Here is a 17741-nt window from a genome sequence, read left to right on the forward strand (position 1 = left end):
ACAATAGTAAAAATTGTCAAACTATTTATTCCAATATAAAACACACACACACACACACACACACACACACACACACACACACACACACACAAATACATAACGAATGTGTATATACATAATATACACAAAGAATGGTGGAAATTTATTGAAGAAAATGTCACAATTTTTCTCAGAAAACATTTCCAAGGCCCAATCCCAATTCTACCCCTTAGCCCTTCCCTTTACCCCTACCCCTCATTTTGCACATGCACGTCAAGGGGTTTGGGTGTCCCAATTCTCTTTAGCTTGAAGGCGTAGGGCTAAGGGGAAGGGGTGAATAGCCCTTCGAACAAGATTGTTCAGGACCACACTTGAAACCAAGGGATAAGAAAATTTCCCAGAATACACCAGCCACAGCGGCAGTATTGCTGAACCAGGAAGTAAGGAGATCCACAAATTGGTATTTTTTGTCATTATAGCGAATTTTTACGACAAACAAACATGTTTTATTATATTCATAACTGCGTTCGTGTTTTACCATCATGCTTTAAAAAAAAAAAAAAAAAACGCTAAATTTTGCAATCTAAAATTTGGATTATAGGGCCATATTAAATAACTCCAGTACAGCAGTCCCACAGCATTCTGACACTCGAATATCTTTCAGTAATGTCTAGTGGCTGTCAATGGGCTTTTTACAGTGTCTGCTATAATTTTAATGTTGTTTTGTTGTGTTTACATTGATGAATATGGCCTCTGTGTAAATGGACAGTAAAGTTATGATCTTATTGCCACATTAGATCTATATCACAACTGGAATCACTACAGCAGTCGCCATCATCTGATCTCACATGAATCAGGAGATCGCGAGGACATATGATGACGTGTGCAGGTGGTGTAGTGCTGTCCCAATTCTTAGGGGTAAATTTTGAAGCCCTTCACCCTCGGTTGTAAAGGCCAAGGGAAAGGGGAAGGGATAGGGGTACAAAAACAGAATTGGGATTGGACCTAAAGTTACCATCAATTTTTCACCCGATGTTGATAACAACCAAAGAAATCCATATATAAAAATAAAATAAAAGTATTTCCACCTGGGGGTCCCTAGAGACTATGCAGTGCCATTGATGTGATCTAAGACCCGTGAAGAGATGAACCCAAGATATACATAATCCTGGATCAGGCGGTATCCCACCGGACCACCGTGACGGACGAGTCCCCGCATTGATCATTTTGGCCAACCTGACCCCCCACCTTTGACCTACTCACACCTGCAGCTTCTCCACGATGGATATCCAGCCTCTCCAGCCTCCGGCGCCTAGACTGCAACTCCACACAAGAAGTTTGGCCAGAAGAATAATGGTCATGCCCAACAGAGCCTAGTTCATCTCAAGGTTTTTTTTCCCCCCTTCACTTTGTAAATTAGTGAAGTGTTTTTCTTCGCCACTGTCACCACCAGCTTATTTGGATTGGGACTTGTGGAGCTGCGCTTCGGTGGATTTGCTCTTCAGTGTTTAAACTTTCAGCAGTGAAACCTAAACAACACTGAACTGAACTGAACTGAACTTCAGCTCTGAAATCTGAACTTTACTAGAACTATGTTAAGCTGCTTTAACACAATCTACATAGTGAAAAGCGCTATATAAATAAACATGAATTGAATTAAAGTTTACAAATGAAGTTATGTGTAATGAAATGAAATGACGCAGGGAAAAAGTAATGAACACATGAAGAAAGGGAGGTGTAGAAAGGCAGCGAAAGCCCAGACAGCAGAAATCTCTCAGTAGTCCTTCAGCAATCCTCTGCCCTTCATCATTGTAAATTAATATTAGCTGCTTCAATCCAACATCTACATTTGCAGGATGATAAAGATGAAACCAGGGTTCAGCAAGACAATGATACAAAACACAGCCAAGAAAACTCTCAAATGTTTTCAGAGAATGAAAATCAAGCTGTAGAATGGCCAACCCAATGACCTGATTTGAATCCGATAGAAAATACAAAATAAATATCAGATTTGATAGACAGAACCATCAGGATTTTTACACTCTGTTGAACCTAATAATGGCCACATGAAAAACATAAACATCAGATCCAGAACTGAACACCAGTGCTTGTGTGTGACTGTAGTCTCAAAGAACAGCAACATGACGAACCTACTTTCAAAACATATTATTTAAACAGATTCTCGGTTCTCACGCTCTCCTTCAAATGCATTATGCAGAATTTGTGTAAAGTGTTACACCAGTAATGGTCAAACCATGCAGTTTCCGGTTGGGTATTTGATAGTGCTTCCATTAAAAGTGAATCTGGTAAAGAAGAGGACGTTCAGACATTGGCTGGCGACTCTTTTCTGGAAGGGCAGCAAAGGGGAGAAGGGCTCCTTTGTGTGTCTGGCAGAGGAACATAAAGTACAGTAGTGAGCTCTGATTACTCACTGTTGTGTGTGTGTGTGTGTGTGTGTGTGTGTGTAACATGAAGTGGGTGGAGGGCAATCAAGTGGTTCTGCCCTGTGTAGCGCTGCTCTCAGTACTCTACACTGATATATATCTTTCTCCCGCTTAAGCGTTTCCACAGGAACTGCAAAGCTCTGATCAAGGCAACAAATTACTGGATTGCCACCATTCCCACCGACTGACTACTGGGGTGTGTTGTAATAAAATATTTTCCAGGCCCTAGAGAAAATTTAGTTTGTTCCATCCCCAAACGTAAAGCTTGTCAAAGCTCATTAAAAGTGTACAGTGTCAATTAATAAAGGTTATTATTTGGCATCTATGGTTCAACAAAGAACTTTTTTATTTTATAAGTGAGTCTTTATAGTGGAAAAAAAATATAAAAATTTTTTAAATGTTCAGATTTGGGTGGCGTGGGTGGCTCAGTGGTTAGCATTGTCTCCTCAAAGCAAGAAGGTTGCTGCCTCAAGTCCTGGCTGGGTCAGTTGGCATTTCTGTGTGGAGTTTGCATGTTCTCCCCACGTTCGCACAAGTTTTCTCCAGGTGCTCTGGTTTGCTCCACTGTCCAAGACATGTGCTATAGGTGAATTGGGTAAACTAAACTGGTCGTAGTGCAAGGGCAGATTTGCTTTTGACATTGGTGGGGACATACATCCCTAGAGCTCCTACATTGCGCAATTTGTTTTTGCGCTTTTAAAAACATGAATAAAGTGTTTAATAATATGAAATAAACACTCAATAATACAAATAACAATTAATGAATCACATTCAATGCTGCAAAATTCAAATTACATTATTTTACTGCAATCTAGCTTTTAGGATGCATAAAGTAGAGAAACTTGGAGAGGTGTGTGACGCAATTTAACTGTTTTAACCCGATTATTGAGTTTTTGATTAATTGCACAGCTTGGGTTAATAGTAGATTGAAATTAGAGATTTCAGTAATTGGTAGATATTGGTGGGGACACGTCCCCGTCATCCATGCCAATTCTGAGAGATGGTATGTGGTTAGTAATGGGTTGCAACTGAAAGGACATCCGCTACGTAAAACGTATGCTGAAATATATGGTTTATTTCCCATGGTGACCCCTGATAAAAAGGGATTAAGCGGAAGGAAAAATATTGAATGAATGAAATGTTCAAATTCAATCTTCAATTTTTTAAAAGTTATTTTGAGAACCAATTAGTAAAAAAATTGATTTACTCTTTAGAGACAAGCATTTACCTTTTGAGAAGGTCCTGCCTCAGTGACAGCCCTTGTACCTTAATTTCTGAAAGTTTACTTCAAAATATTTTAAGAGACATTTATACATGTTATACTAAGTCATACAAATCTTGACACCTGGAGTCTCCTTTAAGATTTGAACATCTCATGAAGTTGCATCTTATATAGTCTGAGTGAGCATACTTTTAATAGTTTAAAGCCCCAAATGATGAAACAACAGGAAAAAAAATAAATAAATAAATAAAATAAAAGCTAGATATACAGCCACAAATCAAGAGTTTGGTCTCCAATTTAATTAATTTGTTACATAATTTTAGATAAATAGTGACACAAGCCATAAAGAAATTCAACCCAGGCTCATTGTGATTGCGTACCCCTATATACATTTCTGGAGAGATCAAAATACATTCCAGGAGGTATGTTTTTTTGCAGTTTTTGTTTTCGTGAATCCACCAGAAACCGATGTGTACGCTTATTAAGATCTCAAATTTCTCTCGCGAGTGCCTTCCCTCTTCCATAAACCCAAACGCAGAATTTTAAAAAGCAATGCAGAAAAAGGTAAGCCCTGGCCTGATTTTTAGATTTCAGATTTACCACATTCTCACTCTGATATTTACTTGTTTATTTTATTTTTTAGCTTTAATTTTTGTCTAACCCACTTTCTGAAACCAGAATCGAACCGGTTCTTCACTGGAATCAAACCCTGTTGTCTCGCTCAACTCCACTCTGCCTCTAAAGTCAACTAATGTACATGTCGAGCTACCGTACAAACTAGTAACAGTGGGAAAGCCGTCAATACATAGGTAAGCGAACAGCTGGTTACAGTAGCTAGAAACTGAACAGCGTCATACTGCCTCGTAGCATTCGTTTTAAAGATGAAATGCAGCCATACATACTTCTGGCTACATAATTCGTGATCTCCAGAAATGTATATAGGGCTACATTTTCAGAATGACCCTATGCTAAATAAATCACACCTTGATATAATCAAACTACTGTAGAATTTGATAAAGGACTATATGAGTGTTTTAATGACCCGCGTGTCTCCGGAGAGTCTTATAGTCTACATAGCACAGGTGTGCTGGATTACCGGGTGGAGGCCAGGTAAGTATGTAAGGGTCTTTGCATGGGGCCTTTGGGTCAGTGGGCCGTCATAAACTTCAGTCTAAACACAGAGCGGGAGGTGGAGGAGACACCGGTACCAGCCCTGCCCTGGGGCTGTCCAAGCAGAAGAATGATATAATGCAGACCTTCTGCGAAAGACAACACACCCAGCGCCGCTTGAACCTGTTGTAGCCTCTGGACGTCAGAGCATGTGTCTGCATGCACCTGTACAGCTTGAGTACTGTACAATTAGAGTAATGGATGTGGACAGTTTAAAACTGTTAGTTCACCAAAAATAAAAATGTATTAACCTTCATATTGCTCCAAACCTATACTTTTATTCATCAAACTGATGTAGACATGTTTTAATCAAATCTGAAATATGTTTGTCCCTCCACTGAAAGTCTACTTAACCAAAAATCTGAGGCTTTGAAATGTTACGGAAAAAAAGGAAAAATAAATCCATATGAATCAACCATTTCTAATGCTGTTTAATACATGTTGTTTAAATCGGTATACTATGGACTACTATATCACCGAATTGGGCACATTTTTGATAAGTAAGTCTAAAGTAGCACTGTACATTTAATCAAGACGGTGAACGCATTTTCATCTCCCAGATTGGTTTAAAAATGTCTTCATCTGTATCGTGAAGATAAGCAAAATTTATATGGGGTTTGGTACAACTCAAGGGTGAGGGTAAATAATGACAAAATTGTAATTTGGGTTGTCAACCAACTCTTTAATCTCCAACTTTAACTGAACAGCTGGACGGGATGGATGGTAAAAATGATAGAAGATGTTCTCTTTGAAATATGACAGATGACAGCCTGTGATCTTGGTCATGTGAAATGCATCACCTCAACCTCTTTGCCATTTCTCATTATGGGTGAGCTTTTGTTCAGTTCCTCTTGTTTTTTTTTTTTTGTTGTCTTTTTTATGCTTGCTTTCTCAATCAAGTCCTCATGTATTTCCCCTCAGAGATCCTGTCCTCTCCACTGCTGTTTAAACTCCATGCAAAACAGAAGACTTTTATTTTTTCGTGTGTTGATATACTTCCAACTAAAGCAATATTCAGTGGGAGCAGTACTTTCTTTTTGCACATTATTCACTCATATCAAACTTACAGTAACAGTGGCTTGATTAAGAATATTGTGGCAGAAGCATCAAATTTAAGTCAACAGGGAATGACTGCCACTCCAATCACAACAGCTAATGGTCAGACTTTGATTGAAGATTACCAAAACAAATATTTTTATTCAGTGGATTAACTGTTCACCTAAATATTAACAACATTGTAAATTTTGATTTTATGTGACATGCAAGAATGAATCTCATTGGCTGACATGCATTAAGCAGGCACACTGGAGCTTCCATGACCAAATTTGGATGATGTAATTATTGTTTGCTGCTCAGTCTTTTTGGGTTCTATTTTAACAATCTAGGCGCAAAGTCTAAAGTGCATGGTGCAAAAGCATCAAGAGTGAGTCTGAATCCACTTTTGCTATTTTAAGGATGGACAAATACGGTTTGCGCCACGGCGCATGGTCTAACAAGGCTGTGCTTATTCTCTTAACCCTCTCAAGGCAGGCGTTGCTGATTTGCAACAGTTAAAAGCATAGACTTTGCCTGTTTCTAAAATTTTATTTGAGCCTGAAAGGGTTAATGAGTTATGGGTGTGTTTTAAGCATAACATGCATTAAACCAATTAAAGTATAATTTCCTGTTCCCTTTAGGAGTCAGTTGTGTCATGCCATGGTGCATTTGCTATTTAAGTGGAAAATCTGAACGCTTCACTCGCAAGAAAAAAGTTAAACAATCTGCAGCACGAGAATAAAGAATGAGCCTCCTCCATTCGGCATCTGTACTTTCTCTTTACTTTTACACTTTAAGCAGTTATATTTTAAATCCCTTATTATGGTCGTCATATCCCTTATTTTCAAATCCCAATGTTGACAGGTATGGCATAGGCACATAACTAACGTGCTCTGCGCTAGCTTCAAAACCAGCTTTTAATTTAGGGCCTTGTGCCTTTTCGCGCCGGGTGTATGATAAGGCCCTATATCAGAGGTCACCAATCTCAATCCTGAAAATCTGGTGCCCTGCAGGGTTTAGCTCCAACTTGCTTTAACACACCTGCCTGGGTGTTTCAAGTATACATTGTAAGACCTTGATTAGCTTGTTTAGGTGTGTTTGATTAGGGTTGGAGCAAAAATCTGCAGGACACCGGACCTACAGGAACAAGTTTTGTGATCCCTGCCCTATATGTAAATATGGCAAATATTTACTACTAAAAGACAAAAACTTTTAACTGAGGAGCCAAAATCTCTCAGTTTCAGAGAGACTGTTCAGAAGATCAAAACTAGGTTTGATATTACATAATGTTGAGTAAATGACATTTTTATTTTGTGGTGAACTAACGCTTTAATCTCCCACTGTAACTGAACAGCTGGATGGTGAAAGACGGTTCTCTTTGAAATATGACAGATGACAGGCTGCGATCTTGGTCATGCGAAACGCTTCACCTCGACCTTTTCGTCATCTCTCATTCTGCGCGGCCTTTTGTTCAGTTCCTCTTGTTTTTGTGCTTCCTGTCTCTTTCTGAGTCATGAAAATACTTGCAATTCCCTGCTGAGATCCAGTCCTCTCTCCCGCTGCTGATTGTTCAAAACCTCTAAACTGGGAAAATAGGATGTGTATGTTTCTTTTAAACACAGCTTTTTGCGGTTTCGCCAAGCGTTTTTCCAGCGAGGGCTGTTTTAGCATTACACGATAAAAAAAAACCAAACTGAACTTAATCACGTTCCCTCCTCGCCACTTAACGTCAGAGGAACAAGAGGCTCTGAAACCAGACGATATCCTGAGGAGACCCAGACCAGACCACCCACATTCACACACACAGAAAGAGAAAGAGAGAAAACAGGGGGACTCGCACTTGACAAAGACCTCGCACGGAAAACCTGAGCTGGCTGCGTTTCCACAGCCGCCCTTCTGTTCTCCAAGAATACCTGAAGCCATGACTTCATTCTTCATCTGGAGGAGACAGAAAATAGATGGCTGTGATCTCCTGAGGACAATCATGCACTGATGACTGAAACATATCAGAAGCTAGAGATCAAGGAGCGCGGCTGGGTGTGTTTATGAAAGCAGCATGGGATTTTATGTGAATGAGAGCGCATGTGTGTGTATGTGTTTGAGAGAGAGAGAGAGAGAGAGAGAGAGAGAGAGAGAGAGAGAATGCAACCATTTCAACGAGTCTGTTGTAGGAGTTCATGCATTGGTTCTGTACACATACAAAAAAATAATAACTGAGTGAGATTAGCTAAAACAACAGCTTTCCACTGGTTGGCTGAAAGCAAGATAAAAACTAAGCAGAGACCATGCAAGATTAAAAGAATTACTCATTAACTAACTTTATTGAAAAGACTCTGAAGGATAACTTCAAAAGTTGTTTAAACTAATAAAATCCCTTAAACAATATGCATCCCAAGTCCCAACATAAAAAGGAGGCCTTTCTATGTGGATTTTGCAAGTGTCTGCATGGGTTTACTCTGGTTTTCTCCAACAGCCCAAAGACAACTGATTTGAAGATTCAAAATGGTCTCTTTCCTGGCTTGCTTGTGAGAAACACTGGTGAATGTTTCACAGGTTCTGAATATCAAGTTGATTAAACGGTTGCTCAAATATCTAAAATAATTATAGAATTAAATAAAATGTCTTGGAAACTAAAATAAGAGTCCTTCAGGAAAACATTACTAGTATTCTATCTGGATCCTAGTGAATCGTCACAGTAAATTATACCACATTATGGGTGTTTCCCAGCACAGTGCTGGTTTATGGCTGGAACCAAATTAGGAACTGAGCTGAAAAAAAATTATTGAATAAATAAAATAGTAACCAATTATTAAATACCCTGGCCGACCTAAAAAAGTCACTCTCTTTAATATTTTACAGAACCACCTTTAGCTTTGATCACAACATGCATTCGCCATGGAATCATTTCAATGTGCTTCTACAATGTCACAACATTTATTCCTGGAGTGTTCTTCTCCAGCACAACGTTTTAAGATTCTTAATAGAGTTAAGCTCTGGACTCTTGGGTGGCCAATCCATGTGTAGCAATTATACTTCATGCTCCTTTTAGAATTTGAGCCAAATTAATCCTGGCATTGTCATCTTAAAATATGTCCTTGTCACGAAGGCTCGGCAGGGCAGAGTAGTACAGTCTTCCTCTAAGATGATGGTTCTCCACTATTCTTTTATTTTTATAATGCATTTTTCACAGTTATACAGTTTTAAGCCAATTGATGTTGTTTCAACAATCTCTTCAGATATTTTGTTTGCTTGATGCTTGCCAATAATTTCTCTTTTCTAAAACAGATTGATATCTTTTGCACGAGCACAGGATGTGTCTTTGACTTGGTTGTTTAATAAAAGAAAGGCTACACTCTACATCAGCTTGGTTTAAAGGTGCAGTATGTGATCTGCCAAAATGCTAACCGCTTAGCATATTATCTTTGGACGGCGGGGAGGGACTGTGATTCAAAGCCACACCCCCTGAAATCGCGAGCGCACGCACCGCGTCACAACAGCCGACAGACAACCCACTAGTTCATGCCATTCACCAGTTAGTTAGTGCCAGCGCCGTGCAGGAATTACATGAAATACTTTGCCACACTTACATGCTATTTCAGAGCGAATATTCAGAGTAGCATGGTAAACAGTATAGGAAGGCTATCATTGTTCAAAAATAACCCAATGTGAATATAAAAGCAACTTCAGCTCAATAAAGCAGGTTAGGCGGAATAGCGCTATATACTGGTGTTTTTGTTGTTAAACTAAATATAAATCTACATTATAGATGCTGTCAAAGAACCTTATGAAACTGAAAATAATCACATCAATCTTTCACTAAAATAGCTTCAAAACAGAACATTACCTGTCTAACAGTAATACTTCAGCCATGGTGTCATCCTTCCTCCAGCGTGCTCGGAGCGCATGCGTTTGTGATGCAGACGGGCACGCGCTAATGGCGGATCTGCGTGAACAGATGCGCAGAAGTCAGAATCTACATTTGCTGACAGACAGTCTGACCTGCCTATCAGAATTAAGGGAGATGACGGTCCGACTCTATTTAATTGGATAAACATTTTTTAGTTTTATGCTTTACCCAGAATATAAAAATACATATAAACACATTTAGATCATTTACTGTAATCATTACTATTGGACTATGAAGAGACTTTCAACCAGCACAACAAAAAATGTTTCTGAAGACAATCACCTACTGCACCTTTAAGTAACTTGTAACCAGCTGAAACACATAATCCATGCAATAATCACCCAATGGATGGCTATTACCTATTTGCTAGTTAAATCTAAATTGAGTATTTTTGATAGACGATGTATAACTACATTTGAAATATTTTGATAAATGCACAAGAATTTTTAAGAATTATTACATCATTAAATTATAAAATAGTTAGTGACTATTAATTGGACCCTGGAGTTAGGGTTATAAGTGGATTATAATGCTCATATAATTACAATTTGGTGGGAAACATTAATGCATTAATGTGTGGTTACATTCTCTGGACTCCTACGTTGGTTTGAGCAACCGAGAGCTAAGTTCAGCTAAGTGCTGTTATCTAATGATACATTAGTTTGGGAAAAGCCATTTTTAACACCAGCATGTCTGGCCCGCCTTATTTTGACCACAGGTTAATCCTGCTTGTCCTGAAGGCATCTTCACATTTATCTGACCATATTCCTCTCCACAGTCCCAGGATAAATCAAGGGCCTGTGAGATTTGAGACCCCAGCACCTTTACAGAGTTTTTAGTGTCTCTGATGTTGAGGTCGGTGACTTCCTTACTCTGTAAGCCTCTAGCTATAGGTCAGCATGTCTCTCTGTGCAGACACAGATGTGTTTAAGCGTGGTATGCCTTATCTAGGACCACCAGGTCTCTGACTTTACTTATAGCCTCAGGAGGGGAATCAGTCCCCGAGCTCAAAGGCCAAGTCCAATCCCACTGTCACCATCTCAAAACATTCCACTCTTGCTCAATCCTCAAAGCCTTGAGACATTTTGGCTACATGCCCTGCCAAAAAAATGTTTAGGATTTAGGATTTTAGGATTTAGACACCTGAGGTAGATTTTATGCTTGTTCGTCTTGGCGAAGCTCGGTGCCCAAAGGCAATGAATTAAAAATTAGCCTCCTCATATCTTAAAGAGTTCTGAAGGCTGAACCAATCAAATCACAGCAGATGTTGCAGAGGCTATTGAGTGCAACTACTTCCTATTACATTGCTTGGAAGCACACACACAAAGAAAGCTTCTTTTTGGCTATATTTAAATGTTCTGTATTACCCTTTATACCTGGAATCATAGTTTTAAGTGATTTTCTAGTGATGGTTGATGCTGAAGGGCAAATTACCATTGCTGTCATCTAATCCATTTGTAATGAACATGATTTCTGCAAGTGTCCTGTAGGATGTAATGAAGACAACTCCCATCATTTCAAACTCACAGCAGCATCAAAATACGCCTTTGTTCAACCCAGGCTCATTCTAAAAAAATGTACTTCTGTAAACATTTATGGAGATCATCAAATATGTCCCAGGAGCTTTTTTTTTTCAAGTTTTTTGTTTTCGCGAATCCACTGTGTATGCTTTTTGACATCTCAAATTTCTCTTACAAGTGCCATGCACACCTGCTGTTCTCTTGTAAATGTACCAGAGGCTGCTGTTGACTGACTGTTTTCCTGAATGACTGATTGACAATCGACCAAACCAATAGTTCTAATTAAAAAGCACTCATTGACCAGCGTCCACCCACCCACTTCCCTAAACCCAACTGAAAGTTTTAAAAAGCAATCCAGAAAAATAAAAGCCTTTGACTGATTTTTACTGATTTTTACTGTTTTCAGATTTTACCACATTCTCACCCTGTTATTTACTTTTGAACTCTGATTTTGTCTTATACCTGCTTTCCAGAACTGTTCTTTACTGGACTCGAACTTCGTCATCGTGGTCAACTCATCTCTGCATTTCAAGTCTTCCAATGTACATGGCGAGTTACCGGACAAATTGGTAAATTGGAAAGCTGTCTATACACAGATAACGGGTCAGCTGGTAATCGCGAAAAGGAACAGCATCATACCGTATGGAGACCCAGAAGGGACATGATGGTGGGGAAAAAAAATTTGTTGGAAGAAAAAAAAATTGAGTGATACGAAAACATATTTTTAAGTTTTTTCCGTTCCCTCGCAAAGATGTTTTGCGTTATCTCGGAAAACTGTTTCCCCACAAACACTTCCTGTTCACTTCATTCACGTAAACCGTCACGTTTTTGCCGAAATTCTCCCGTATTTTACCATTCTATCCCACTATCATCCAATCATTAAGTAAGTTTTCCCATATTTCTGATATATTTTTAATCTTGAAAGCACGCTGAAATTAATATTAAAATGTCTGCATTCACTTTCTTTATATTAAAGCTGTGCGTCAATCGTCGTCTTTCATATGCAACCTCTGAACCAGTGAATGCATGTATAAGAGCTGATTCACAGATGCGCTCCGTACAATAAACTGATCCCAGATCAGCTTCTGTACACGCCATTTAAAGAGGAGCAAAAGTGCAAGTCACTTGGATTCGGGTGTATGTTTAAACAGACAGACAAATACACTGAACAATATGTAATCATCTCCGTCCTGCATGTTTTATTTTAAACAGCTAATTTCCTCCTAAATAAGCACAAACAGTTTTCTAAAGTAGTGGAATGCTTTCATTATAGAACTTAAAGAGACTCCTCTGTTATCAAACTAATCAAAACGAGAGATTCATTTGCTGCTCACTTGTTTGATAACAGAGGTGTCACTTTAAATGGCGTGTACAGAAGCTGATCTGGGATCAGTTTATTGTACGGAGCGCGTCTGTCAATCAGTGCTTATAAATCCATTCACTGGTTCAGAGGTTGCGTATGAAAGGCGACGACCGACGCACAGCTTTAATGTAAAGAAAGTGGGATAGAATGATAAAATGTGGGAGGATTTTGGCAAAAATGGGAGGATTTACATGAATGAAGTAAACAGGAAGCGTTTGTGGAGAAACAGTTTTGAAAGATAATGAAAAACATCATTGACGGATAACGCAAAACATCTTTGCAAGAGAACGCAAAACATCTTTGCGAGTTAACGCAAAATCTTTACGAGGGAACGCAAAAATCTTAGTAGCCTAATTAGTTTTCCTATCACTCAATTTTTTTTTCTTCCACCAATTTTTTTTCCCCACAATCACGTCCCTTCTGAGTCTTCGTAATACCGCCCCATAGTATTCATTTTAAAAACAAGATGCAGCCATACATACTTCTGGCTACATAATTCGCGATCTCCAGAATTGTACACATAGCTCTACTTTTTCAGAATGAGCCTGTTCCCTTTGTTTGTTGTCAATTTGTGCCCTCTAGTGATGAAAATTACATACTGGGCCTTTAACCAATTCTCCACTTAAATAAACAACTCTGAAAGATGAGATAAACAAAAAATCTGTTGTTTGCAATTTGTACTTGCTAGAGCTAATTCCATGTCAAACGTAAAAGGTGTTCCAAATATAGTGTTGCGCAATTAACACTCTATGCATGACAAGCTCCAAGCACAATTTGAGCTTCTCAAAATATTTTGTAATACCCAGTCCCACTATTAACATTTAAAATTATAGCTTTTAAATGTATATGAATTTCACTTTTTCACAAATGTATATGAATTAATAGCCTATTGATTGCTTCTTAGCATCTATGCTTGTCATTACACCCGATTCGAATGTTATCCCTCGATTGAGTGGGCATTATCAGTGGTTATCAGCTGATAGATAAGGGCCAGTAGGGGCTTTCTGCACCTACTGGTAGGCTCATAAGACTGTTATCATCCATCCACATAGTTAATCAGCTAAACTAATAGAGAAGACTCCAGATCCAGATCTGTTTTTCCATTACTGTGATGGTTGGGTTTAGGGTTAAATTATTAAATTAATGGAAAATTTTATAAATCATATAAATAATTCTCATCAACTTCTGGCTGCAACTGTATGTGATCTATAGCTGATTAACCATGTGGATGGAAAATAACAGCGTTCTGAGCCTACCAGTTGGCACAAAAGGCCCCTACTGGCCCATATCTATCAGCTGATAACCACTGATAACGCCTATTCAATGGAGTGATAATATTCAGATTGGCTGGTCATTATTAGTTTGGTGACACTAGGATCTCAGTCTGTGTCCAAAGTCTACAACCTACTTCATCCCCAGCACCACCTGTCTAGGTTAAGCTCTGATTGAATTTACTTGTTGATTTTTTCTACACTCTTGGATTCTTTGCAGCAGAAACAGCATGTTTTCTTTCCGTATGTCTTCAGCTTTACAAAATTAATGATGGATAATCTCAGATGTAATAAATAGATACAGAGCTACAACTAAGCTGGCAAACACATTTTCTGTTTTAAAAGAACTTGTATTTTTCTGTGGAAATGCAAAGCTAGTTCTAATCAGCCCCAAAAAGTCCCATGATCAATCAATACTTATGCCTTGTACAAGAAGCGTTACATCAAAGCCAAGATAGATGGAACATGAATGAAGGTGAGCAAAGTGGCAGATGAAGAGGGTGCAGATGGAGGGAGAGGATGAAGACAGCTGCAGTGAGAGGAAGATGAGAGGACGAAGAGCAGGGATGTTGACAGGGCAGCTCTGGCTCACAGGCACACATCTGGCAAGAGATTACAGCTGGCACGCCAGTATGCATGAGCGTGAGTGCTATACATTTTCACCAACTGCACATAGGAAGTCATTAATTTTCATTGCCGATTTGAGAAACAACAGCGGCTGTTGGTCATTCAACAAAGTCAAGGCAACAGACAAAAGAGTAGTGAATTGATAAAACTAATAAAATGTACAAAACTCAACAGGAGAAATAAATTTACCTGTCACTGGTTTTACTAGCTGCTTTGAAGTCCATGTGAACACTGCTGAGACTTTTATTTGCATATATTGATTACTATTGAGTGGGGGTGTGACTTTGTTTTAACTAAAAGGGGTGTGGTTTAGGATATCATGGCTGAAGCTGTCAAATTGACATTAACAGAATAGGACCGCCACTGCAACCACAGAAACAAATGGTCAGACTTTGATCGAACATTTGGTCCCACTTTACATTAAGTAGCCTTAACTACTATGTACCTACATCAACATTAATATACATTGTCCTTAATGTGTTCATAATGAATTGCAGAACACTTCAAGGAGGGATATGGGTTAGGACAAGAAAAGGTTTGGTGGTATGGGTAAGTTTAAGAGTGGGTTAAGGTGTAAGTGTCAGGCAGTCGCCAGAGCCACCCTGTTCTCCTGGACTCACGCACACCCGCTCACAATCACCTGATTACTAATTTCCATCACCTGCGCACAAACACACACCCTATATAAAGCATGTCCACTCACACTGTGTCTGCTGGTCCTGCAACTCACACCCTGGGTCTTATCCTGATTATCTCCCTGATTCCATGTTCCTCAGACTCTGGATTTCTGTCTGCTCCAGCAATCCCTTTGGTTACATTGACTGTTACTTTCTGGATTCCCTCTTGTGTGTCTGCATCGAATCCCGAACACTCATCTCTCCAGCTAAGACTTTACACTTATCATCCGTTCAATAAACCTTGTTATTTATCATATGCCAGTGTCTGTCCTCTGTGTGTCATGACAGTAAGGTATGGTCAATGCAGGTATTTAAATCAAGCACAATTATAGCGTAAAACATGTATTTACACAATAAGTACATTGTAATCAATTACTGATTTCAGTGTAAGTACATTTTAAGGGTGCACTCACACTATGCTATCTAAACTGGCCAGGTGTATTTCAGTTGGCCGGCCTTGGCCTGGTTGGAAGAGGTGTGCCAGAGCGCGGTTCAGTTGGGTTTTGGTGCAGTACACTTGTAGTGTTAGTGCAAAGCGTGCGTGAGCGCAAAACTGAAGATGCAACATCTCTTTTAAGGGGCTATTTTATCTGCGTTTATTAATCATTCTCACTTTTCAATGAATGCAAATTGTCTTAGTTTGTTTATTAAAGACACAAACCCCTCACTGCACGATAGCTGCATCTTTAGCAAACCTCCTAACACGTGCATCACAAGGACTTTATGAACATTTATGAGCATCCTAAGTGCTTGATCTGTTCAGCAAAATGACTAAAAATGATACAAAACAATATAACTAAGCAGGGCAGCATTGTGGTGCAGTAGGTATCGCTCTCGCCTCACAGCAAGAAGGTCGCTGCTTCGAGCCTCGGTTGGGTCAGTTGGCATTTCTGTGTGGAGTTTACTTGTTCTCGCCATGTTCAAATGGGCTTCTTCTGGGTGCTCCAGTGTCCCCCACAAGTCCAAAGACATGCGGTATAGGTGAATGGGGTAGGCTAAATTGTCCGTAGGGTATGCGTGTGAATGGAAGTATTTGGGTGTTTCCCAGTGATGGGTTGCAGCTGGAAGGGCATCCGCTGTGTAAAACATATGCTGGATAAGTTCATTCTGTTTTGGCGACCCTAGTTTAATAAAGAGACTAAGCCGAAAAGAAAATGAATTAATGAATATAACAAAGCAATCTCTACTGTGCTGAGCAAAAGTGCTTCTCTTCCTTTTAAACTAATCAGTTGCATCATCGATAATGTAAGCGTGCTCAGGTTCGGTAGGTAAAAATGAGTGCTTCGGCATGGTTCAAGGCAACTGTACCTACTGTAGTGTGAGTACGCCCTAAGTCTGTAAAGGCATCTCTCACTAAGATCAACATCCAGATGAGATTCAAAGTGGTCAAAACATGAGTGGTTGAGGTCTGAGGCACAGCAGTTTAGAAACTTGATCTGGACATGAACCAGGGGTTCCCTTACCGTAATACACCTAAAACAAGATTTGTTGTCAAAACACGTCAATGGCGGACAACTACTATCTCTCAATTGACAAAATACCTTGAGGTCAACAGAATTAGCAGTGATGGTTTGTGATCAGCAGTGACTATGGATGGGAGCTCAAATAAGTTTAATGTATTACAAATTAGCAAATCCCCCCCAAAATTTTTAAATTCAGCTGCCTCTTTCTTCTGCCTCTTTCTTTCCCATCTCCCCTCTCTTTCTTCTCCATATCATTTTCTGCACCTCTCCCCCCACCTTCATTTGCCCTTTGATGTGAAATGCATCTCAAATCTGAGTACATCATGATCACATTAAAACAGTTACCCGCTTGCCAGTGAGGCATTCACTCTTTGATGAAAGAGGAAAAAATGAGAAGAAAAAAGTGACAGAGGTGGGCTTGTCAAACTCAAAATCCCTGTTCGGATCCTGCCTCGGCACGCACAGACAAGCAGGGCTTTCCCCCGAACAGCTTTGAACTAAAGCAGCATTGCTATAAATCACATTAGATTTTTTTCTCTCTATATATATAATTTAGTGTATAATGTCTGTTTTATGTGGGGATGAAGGTGAGATATGATTGTATTGCTTCTATTCTGCCATCAAACTACCCTACAAATTTGGGTCTCTCTCTTCACGTCTCTCTTTCTCTGACCCGCAGGCTTTCCCCCTCTTTATTGCTCTGCTCCTCTCATGTTCTTGCCCTAATCTCGGCTGTTCTGCAAGTTGAAAGACACTTTTCTCTGTTTCCGCGCTGTTTGATCTTGCGTGTCAAGCTTGAGGAGACTTCTCAGAGTCAAGAGACCCCGAGGTGAGGGTAACTTAGAACAAAGGCCAGAATATTGTAGCTTTGCTCACATGAAAACAGATATAAATGCTGTTTGCACTTAAAGAGGTCATTTGATGCGATTTCATGTTTTCCTTCGTCTCTGAAGTGTTACAAGCTGTTCATGCATAGATACGATCCATAAAGTCTCAAAGACTTAAGTTTCAAGCCTGAAGAGATATGCTTTTAAAAAGTTAAAACTCATCAATACTTCCTAGA

At 39.4% G+C, this 17741-nt stretch overlaps 2 long non-coding RNA genes across 2 annotated transcripts; one reads left to right on the top strand and one right to left on the bottom strand.

Moving 5' to 3' along the window:
* Positions 1–5664: 5664 nt before the first annotated feature.
* On the bottom strand, positions 5665–10483 carry LOC147838532 (uncharacterized). The gene is made up of 2 exons (XR_015522189.1): positions 6992–10483; positions 5665–6924 (listed from the first exon to the last, which is right to left on the bottom strand). It is a non-coding gene; the product is annotated as an uncharacterized LOC147838532 (long non-coding RNA).
* On the top strand, positions 7460–15470 carry LOC141380106 (uncharacterized). Its single transcript, XR_015522188.1, has 3 exons — positions 7460–7887; positions 11751–11917; positions 14141–15470. It is a non-coding gene; the product is annotated as an uncharacterized LOC141380106 (long non-coding RNA).
* Positions 15471–17741: the final 2271 nt, after the last annotated feature.

Source organism: Danio rerio, chromosome 22 (genome assembly GCF_052040795.2).
Source record: "Danio rerio strain M-AB ecotype USA chromosome 22, GRCz13ab, whole genome shotgun sequence".
NCBI lineage: Eukaryota > Metazoa > Chordata > Actinopteri > Cypriniformes > Danionidae > Danio > Danio rerio.